Consider the following 10,475-nt stretch of genomic DNA (forward strand, 5'->3'; position numbering starts at 1 on the left):
GAGACTTTAATACTCCATTAACATCACTGGATAAATCCTCTAGAAAAAAAAATCAGCAAAGAAACAGCAATCCTAAATGACTCACTAGATGAGATGGACTTAATTGACATCTTCAGAACATTCCACCCCTAAGTTACAGAATATACATTCTGCTCAAGAGAATATGGGACATTTTCAAAGATAGACCACATACTGGCACACAGGCAAAGTCTCTCCAAATTGAAGAAGCTTTTAATAATATTAAGCATCTTCTCAGATCACAATAGTATAAAATTAGAAATCAGCTACAATAAAAACAATCACAAAAGTTCAAACACTTGGAGGCTGAATAGCATACTATTAAAAAATGATTGGGTTACCAAAGAGATCAAAGAACCAATTTTAAAAAATCCTGGAAACAAATTACAATTAAAACACAACAATCCAAAATCTATGGGACACAGTGAAAGCAGTTCTGAGAGGGAATTTCATAGCATTACAGGCCTAACTCAAAAAAAAAAAAAAAAAGAAAGAAAGGAAGAAAGAAAGAAAGAAAGAAAGAAAGAAAGAAAGAAAGAAAGAAGAAGAAAGAAAGAAAGAAAGAAAGAAAGAAAGAAAGAAAGAAAGAAAGAAAGAAAGAAAGAAAGAAAAAAAGAAAGAGAAAGAAAAACTGGTAATAAACCATCTACCTCTGCAACTTGAAGAATTAGAAATAGAGCCAATATCACTCAGGAACATAGATGCCAAAATTCTCCACAAAATTCTAGCAAATCGAATCCAGCATTACATTAGAAAGATCATACACCATGACCAAGTGGGATTTACTCCAGGGTTGCAAAGATGGTACAATATCCACAAATCAATAAACGTGATCCACCCATACCTTTAATACCACACTGGTCTCATGGCATTCCTGGTTCCAATTTACCATTCCTTTTGCTCCCCAAATCCCACTGTGATACCTCACATAGTTTTATCTTGATATGTTCTTTATTTTTGAAAGTATTACAGATGTCCCCCATTTTTTCCCACTGACCCCCTCCAATTACACCCACCCCTGCCAGGCCTTAACCACACTATTGTCTTTGTCCTTGGACTATGTATATACTGTATGCACATAAGTTTCCCAGTTAATTACTCCCTCCCAACCACCTCACCCCCATCTTCCTTCTGAAATTCATCAGTCTGTTCCATGCTTCTATGTCTCTGGAGCTATTTTGTTCATCAGTTTATTTTGTTCATTAGATTCCACATATGAGTGAGATCAGTTGATATTTATTTTTCTGTGACTGGCTTATTTCACTTAGCATAATATTCTCCAGGTCTTTATTCATAGCCTTCTTTCCCTTGCTTTTGTTTTCCCCACTCTTTTTTCTTTTGCATGACCCTCTTATGAGAGTGGGAAACAGGTCATATCTGTATGATGGAAAGGAAGAAAAATTAACTAACCTTACTCATGTTCTTTTTACCCTCATATCAATTCCAGTCTCAACCTGAAATATATCCATTGCTGTACCCAATGAGCATAGTAAGCTGGATCCAAATAATTCTGTGGTTCTAGTTAAACTTGCCAGTATCCTGCTTAGGAAATAAGGGTTTCTATATTTCCTTGAAACAAAGTAAAGGAGAAACGTTCAAAATCCCCTATCATCAATCTGTCTATGTATTCTTGCGTATTAAGTTCACCACCTCATTTAGTTGCTTTTCAGTAGTCCTTAAATTTATGCTTAAAAGCTGGCTGCACATGTACTAGTAAGTTACTGTTTATAAGAATCATAGAAAAATGTTTATGAAGCCATAAATGTATGGCTCAAATGTATGAAGACTCAGATTTGGCTATAACTTCTATAGTATTTTCTTTGCCCTTTGACCTACATCAGTAATAAAACCATGTGTGAAATAGAACTTTAACAACCTCTTAATTCTGGCAGAGCTTCGAGTGTGTACTATAAAACAAAAGAAATCTAGAGTACATAGTATAGTTGGAAGACAATGCCTAATTAGAAAGGCAAGAATATCATTGAGACATGAAAACCTCATTTGTGAATTATGACAGATGAGGTTGATGTCAGTAAATTTATGTATCAGTCAAGCATTCTTAAAGCAAACCTTGGAAGATAATTTATATCTTAAAGTCCACATATAGAAACCACCAGTCTCTGTTATAGCTAAGTTCTGCTTTGCTAGGCAATAACCTATCAACTTTGCCTACACATATCAACATATGAAGAGCTATTCAAAGCCAAAGGAAATGTCAAAGTGCTGAGAAAAGGCTATCAGAAGTGCCAGTGCATGATTTTGGAGTCCTTCACAGGAGTGCACAGCAGTTCCAGTAACCTTAACCAAAGAACATAGGCCTCGCTCTGTGAAGTTCAGTTTCTTCCAACAAGTGTGTAGATCCATGAGAGACCCACAAGGAGTACCGTGCAATGCGACAGCCTGATAATTTCAGATTTCAGCATAAATTTATCTCCTCTGTAGTCATCATCTTAATCAAATTACAAAATCCAGAAGAAGGTATTTTTAAAATCTTCATATTTTAAAAAAGTGAGATTCAAAAGCTAAGGCAAAATGGAAGTTCTACTTGGACAAAGTTTTCTCCATGCTTTAATATATATATATATATATATATATTGATTTTTTACAGAGAGGAAGAAAGAGGGATAGTTAGAAACATTGATGAGAGAGAAACGTCCATCAGCTGCCTCCTGAACACCCCCTGCTGGGGATGTGCCCACAACCAAGGTATATGCCTTTGACCAGAATTGAACTTGGGACCCTTCAGTCTGGAGGCCGACGCTCTACCCACTGAGCCAAACTCGTTAGGGCTCTCCATGCCTTTAATGGTCAATTGCAATGGGACAAGAGAGGGAGGGGCTATTATTTTTAAGTACCTACTGTGTTCCAAGAATTGTACATGTGCTTTTCATATAGCATCTTATTTAATCATCTCAATGCTTATGTTAGGTAGATATTATTATCTTTGTTTTATAAGAGAAAAAATCAAGTTCCATAGAATTTAAGTTACCAATCCAATGACAATACACAGCTAGAAAGTGGCAGAATTCATGAACAGTGCTCACTCAGAGATATTTTCAGCCACAAAATAGATAACCATAAAGATTTATTATGACTTCTTTTGAAGGGGAACTGGCAGGTTGATTTTTATAGTTATATTTGAGTGGTTCTTTATTACATAAAGCTTTCTCTTCATTATCACTTTTAATTTTCACAAAATCCATGAGGCAGGTGTTAGTATTCCTAACAATAAACTCAAACCTTAATACAAAATTCTTTTAAAGATATTTCTGGAATGCTCATGTCCTTGCTTCTTTCTGTTATGCTAACTTCTATTCCTTGTGAAAAGTACCTCTCCCAGTTAAGACTCCTTATTTCAACTTGCTTCTTCTTTTCTCTTTTTGAACACTTACTACCATTCATTAATTATCATTAAAAGTGCCACACAAGAAGCTTGTAAAGGAGACCACCATGACCTTAAAGTTGAGGAATTAGAAACTACAATGTTCGCTTGATTACTATAAATTCTATTAATTGGAGGAAAGATGTTAACCTTGAGCAGAGAGCAGAAATAGTAAATATCTCCAGTAGCTTTTCACTTCAGGGAGGTAAAAGGATATGAGACAAATTGAATTTCCCTTGATTGAGAAGCAAATCCACTGAATTTTCTTTGAATGCTTTAAAATTGCAAAAAGGTAGCTTTTTAAAACATAGAAATTTTATCAGATTTTATCTGACTATCTTAACCTATCAGTAAGCATGTTCTAAACTAATCTTTATTCAAAGTTAGAAACCATTTGGTGAGAAGAGTAATTTAACAGATTTAAATGATCTTCAAAAGAGAATACAAATGAGTTTTGTTTAAAGACAGAAAGCTATCCGACATCATTTGCAAGGTAGGAAAAGGAAAAAGAAGGTAAAAGGAAGAAGTACAATTCACTATTTGCAGATGACATTATATATAGAAAACCCTAAAGACTCAACCAAAAATTATTATAACTAATAAATGTATTCTGTGAAGTTGTACAATACAAAACTAATATACAGAAATCAGTGATATATCTATCCTATATAATAAAGAGGTAATATGCAAATTGACCATCACACCCTCACAATATGACTGCCTATGACTAGGCCGGCAGGGGGGTTAGTGAGGGATGACAAAACGACTGAACGAGCAGGCTGCGTGGGGTGACCAGGCCGGCAGGGGGGTTAGTGAGGGATGACCAAATGACTGAACAGCAGGCTGTGTGAGGCAACCAGGTTGGCAGGGGGGCCATGAGGAGCGACCAGGCCAGCAGGGGGGGGGACAGTTGGGGGCAAGCATGGGGGGGAAATGGGGGTGACCAGGCAGGAAGGCAGGTGAGGGATTAGGAGCCAGCAGTCCAGGATTGTGGGAGGGATGTCCAACTGCTGGTTTAGGCCTGATCCCTGAGTCCTGGATTGGAGAGGGTGCAAGCTGGGATGGAGGGACCCTACTCCCCCATGCACAAATTTCATGCACCAGGCCTCTAGTAAAAAAATAAACACAAAATGGATTAAAGACTTAAATGTACTACTAAGATGTAAATCCATAAAACTCCTAGAAGAAAATATAGGCAATGAATTCTTTCACGTCATTCTTAGTAATATTTTTGGGATGTGTCTCTTTGGGCAAGGGCAACAGAAGCAAAAATACATAAATGGGACTACAACAAATTAAGAAGCTTTAGTGCAGTAAAGTAAACTATCAACAAGAAAAAAAGATAGCCTACTGAATGAGATAATAATTTTACAAATGATAACAAATAGCAAGAGTTATATAGAGATTAATATCCAAAATATAAAGAACACATACAACTCAATATTTTTAAAAATCTGATTTGAAAATGGGAAGAGGACATAACAACACATACATATGGCCAAGATACTTATCAAAAGATGCTCAACATCACTAATCATTATGGAAAAGCAAATAAAAACCACATCTGTTACAATGGCTATTATAAAAAAGTCTCAAATAACAAGTGATGCAAGGATGTAGAGAAAAGGGAATCCTCATGCAGTCTTGGTGGTATTGTAAATTGGTACAGCCTTTATGAAAAAGTATGAAGTTTCTCAAAAATTTTAAGAGAACCAGCATATGACCCAGAAATTCCACCTCTGGGTATTTATTTAAACAAAATTAAAACATGAATTTGAAAAGATATATGCACCCCTATCTTCATTGAAGAATTATTTACAATAGGCAAAATATGGATCTTATGTAATAGAAGGTTAATATTCAAATTTTCCCCTCAACCAGGAGTTTGACCAGCAGGCAGGCCAGCAAACCACCCATGTCCCCTCCCCCTTGCCAGGCTGGCTGGACCCCACCCATGCATGAACTCATGCACCGGGCCTCTAATATATATATATATATATATATATATATATATATATATATATATATATATATATAGAGAGAGAGAGAGAGAGAGAGAGAGAGAGAGAGAGAGACTGGTGGCCAGATTATTATGCATTCAGAGATCATAATAATCTGGCCACTCAGTGTATGTGTGTGTATGTATGAGTATATTAGACCAGATGTCCTTTTGGACAAAGCCATTGTGGTAGGGCAGTTAGAGGCAATCAGGCCGGTGGGGGAGGGCAGTTAGGGGTGATCAGGCCAGCTGGCAGAGAGAGGTGGTTAGGGGCAATCAGGCCATCAGGGGAGCAGTTAGGGGCATCAGGCTGGCAGACAGAGTGGTTAGGAGCAATCAGGCAGGCAGACGAGTGGTTAGGAGCCAGCAGTCCTGGATTGTGAGAGGGATGTCCTAATGCCAGTTATCCCCCCAGGGGTCCTGAATTTGAGAGGGTGCAGGCCGGGCTGAGGGAATCCCCCCCATGCACGAATTTTGTGCACTGGGCCTCTAGTATATATATAAAAGCCTAAGCAACTGGCTGACCAACCAACCAGCCGACTGCTGACCTTCCAGGAGCTATGGCGCACAATGACCACCAGGGGACTGATGCTCAAGGCACAGGCATGGAAACATGGAACAGACTAATGAATCTTAGAGGGAAGGGAGGAGGGGGGAGGTTGGGAAGAGACTAACCAAAGATCTTATATGCATACTAGAGTCCCCATGCACGGATTCATGCAATGGTGTGGTCCCTTGGCCTGGCCGGCAGGGAATGGGCCAAAACTGCTCCCTAATATACCCCGAGGGGTCCCATATTGCAAGAGGGCATCAGAACTCTAGTGTGTGTTTGTGTGTGTGTGTGTGTGTGTGTATATATATATATATATATATATATATATATATATACATACATATATATACATATACATGTACATGTACATATATAGATAGTTATATATAGTTAATGTTATATATCTATATATAAAAGCCAAACGACTGGAAAGACCAGAATGATCAGAATGACCAGAATAACTGGAACAACCGGTCGCTATCATGCGCACTGTGGCCAGCCAACACGCCCGAGCAGGGGCGGGGCTGGCTGGCCAACCTCCTGTGGCCCTTCCCCCTGGCTGGCCCTGATCAGCCCTGATTGGGGCGAGCCGGCTGGACCCCATCTGTGCATGAATTCGTGTCCCGGGCCTCTAGTATTATATATAAAGCATTATATATACACTGAGTGGCCAGATTATTATGATCTCTGAATGCATAATAATCTGGCCACTCAGTATATATATTAGAGGCCCAGTGCATTAGAGGCCTGGTGAATGAATTCGTGCATGGGTGGGGTCCGGCCAACCTGGCCAGGGGGAGGGGACATGGGTGGTTGGCTCACCTGCTTGCTGGTCGAAATCCTGGTTGAGGGGACAATTTGCATATTAGTCTTTTATTATATAGGATATACACTGAGTGGCCAGATTATTATGCATTCAGAGATCTTAATAATCTGGCCATACAGTGTATAATGGGATATTACTCAACCGTACAAAGAGAATAAAATCTTGCCATTTGTAATAAAATGGATGGACCTAAAGAGTATTATGTTAAGTGAAATAAGTCAGACAAAGACAAATACCATATTATTTTACTTATATGCAGAATATAAGAAAAAAACAAAACATACACAGACCCATATAGAGAACAAGGTATTGATTTCCAGGAGAAGAATGAGTACAAAAGATAGCAGGGAATAAGTGATACAAACTTCCAGTTATGAAAACATATAATTCATAAGGATGTAATGTGCAGCATATGAAAAATAGTCAATAATATCATATTAACTTTGTGTAGTGACTGGTGTTTACTAGGATTTTTATTAGACTTATCCTGGTGATCACATTATAAGGTGATGTCCAATCATTCCAGTGTACACTTGAAACTAATACTATATTATATGTCACATAGAATTCATTCAATAAAAAATTTAAATAAAGCTAGAATATGAGCAAATAAACAATAACAACAACAATGCAGAAACCATTGAGATAGGCAATGTTTATGCAACATACTGCCATGTAAGTAGGGTTAGGCCACTTGTGTGTGCTTTTAAATGCGATCAATAGGCACAATTGTTGGATTATGAGAACTTGCTTCCTAGTTTGCTCCCCAATCTCCAGAAATATTCAAGATGTTTGCTCCCTCAATTCTTTCTTATCCTAGGTCTTATTCCTTTAGTAACCTGTTTTCTTCTAAATGTAATCTGATAACATCACTTAAACTAAGGACTTACAGGCTCAGGATGCTTTATTAACCCTCAGGTATATACACATTTTAGCAGGAGACTTCAACAAAGTCTTCATCCAAGGGATGAAAGAATGCTCAATGGTTGGAATTTCAGACACTGGTACATGCTGACTAAAAAGCCATTGGGGAGAAGAGAGGGATTTTATCATCTTTCAACTAATACCATGAAAGCCTACATATTGATTGTACAAATAGCAAAGAAACAGGGCCATTTTTAAGTTGATAAGCTACACTATAAAAAACACAATAATATAATAGGGTTAAAAGTATTATTAGTGAAGAACTTATAAATATAATACTAACCAAGGCGAGAAAGAGAAAATCTCCCAATAATACACATTTCCCACCTCCTGTCCCCAACACCACATATAAGTAACACAATTTTGGCACTTGCAGAGAAAGAAGAAAAAAAAAAGAGTGTCTGGGAGAATGAAACTATGAGTGGACAGCTTCTAGGTCATGGATCAGACTTAATTACACTGAACAATGGAGCAATATTCTTCTTGCTCTACTTTTCAAAAAAACAAACAAATATATATATATATATATATATATATATATATATATATATATATATATATATATTCTAAGTACTTATCTTTCAAGTACATATCTTCCTTATCATTTCGCTTAGCTAACTGGAAACATATGATATGAGTTTCTAGTTTTAAAAATACAGAAATAACAATGATAATATTTCTTCATAAGAGGGCAAGATATTGAAGCAAGGATGAATCAGTCAGGGAGTTAGCTAAGGACTTATAGATACCCAGATATGATGGGGGATAGCAGGACCCTTCATTTCCTCATAAAATTGCTGCCTTCATATTGCTAACAGCCAAGAGTCAAAATAGTTTATACAGAAAGTGACATTGGCAGAAAAAAAAAAATAGCCAATAGAATAGGAAGTTAAAAGTCTCTTAATTCAAGTTGAAAATAAAAAACAAAATGGAATAACTATTTTTCCATCAGAATTTCTGTAGAAAATATTTCAAATATATATTTAGAGAAAAATAAAGACATACAATTGGAGAGAATTTTCCTTTCCCTGCAACTTAGTTTTTCCAGGTCCTATAAGAATACATAGCATTTCTAATAAAAGAGTAATAAGCAAATTGACCATCACTCCAACACACAAGATGGCTGCCCCAATGTGATCAAAGATGGCTGCTCCCATGTGGACACAAAATGGCCACTACAAGATGGCCAGCAGGGGAGGGCAGTTGGGAGGGACCAGGCATGCAAGGGAGGGCAGTTGGGGGTGATCAAGCCTGCAGGGGAGGGCAGTTAGGGGTGACCAGGCCGGCAGAGGAGGGAAGTTGGGGTTGACTGGGCCTGCAGCGAATGGCAGTTGGGGGGGGACCCAGGCCTGCAGGGGAGGGCAGTTAGGGGTGACCAGGCCTTCAGGGGAGGGCAGTTAGGGGAAAACAGGATGGCAGGGGAGGAGTTAGGCATCAATCAGGCTGGCAAAGGAGTAATTAGGGGGTGATCAGGCTGGCAGGCAGAAGCGGTTAGGGGCAATCAGGAAGGCAAGCAGGCAAGCAGTTGGGAGCCAGCAGTCCTGAATTGTGAGAGGGATGTCCGACTGCGCATTTAGGCCTGATCCTACCTACCTGGATCAGGCCAAAATGGGCAGTCGGACATCCCTTGAGGGGGTCCCAGATTGGAGAGGGTGCAGGCTGGGCCGAGGGGCACACACCCCCGTGCACGAATTTCATGCACCTGGCCTCTAGCCTTATATAATAATACAGTTGACTCTTTGATAGCAGACTGAAAAATCAAGAACTTTTCTAGGATCCATAAAATAGAGGAAGACACAAGGAAAACCACTGTCTCCATTATTGGAAATACAGGTACATACAAAAAACTGTAGCTTACATGAGCTTAGTCTCATGAGTAGACACTACTGTGGCATCCAGTGCCAGGGTAGGTAAAACTGAAGTATAAGTGAGGAATTGTTGGAGGCTTAAGGTGGATAAGTCTGAGAGTTGAAAACTCCTGGGGGACTCTGTGATATGGGTTCCCCATGAGATTGTGACATTTATTTCAAGGATCTTAAATATGTGTTCAGTAAATAATAGAGAAAAAAAATCTGCTTGTGCTTCCAGCAGGGGGAAGGGTAAAAAGAACCATTTTTAAATAAACCAGAGTTCTCTATTCTTCTTAACAAGGCCTACCCTCATGTGAATCTAGTTATGCACAGCTGAACCTTTCAGGATATCTTCAGAGCTTAACTGAACTGGGGGAAGGGAAATTTCCAAAACTCAGTCCACTCTAATTATCCTATATGAACTAAGGGAGGGAGGGAGGTAAAAATAAAAATCACATCAAAGTATAAATAGACGCAGAAAAAGCATTGTATCTAAAAAGTCATCACACTAAGATCAGGAATGAGGCAAGGATGTACCATCTTAGTACTCTTTTTCAGTATCAAACTGGAAATTCTTGTTAATGAAATAAGACAGGAAAATAAAAAGGATATAGATTTAGAAGAAAGAAATTAAACTGTTCTTTATTTTGCAGATGGCATAATTGTCTAAGCAGATAATCCAAAAGGATCAACAGAAAAACTCTTAGAACTAATGAGGACTTATAGACAGAATGCACAACACGAGGTTGATATACAAAAGTTAATTTGAAATTTAACAAGTGGAATTTGAAATTTAAAAACACAATATCATTTACATTAGGACTCACAAACATGAAATACTTAGGTATAAATATAATAAAATATGTATGAGAAATCATTTCCCCTAAGAAAAGGAACAATACCGGGATGCCCACTTTTACCAC

This window comes from Cnephaeus nilssonii, assembly GCF_951640355.1.
Source record: "Cnephaeus nilssonii genome assembly, chromosome: X".
NCBI classification, from domain to species: domain Eukaryota; kingdom Metazoa; phylum Chordata; class Mammalia; order Chiroptera; family Vespertilionidae; genus Cnephaeus; species Cnephaeus nilssonii.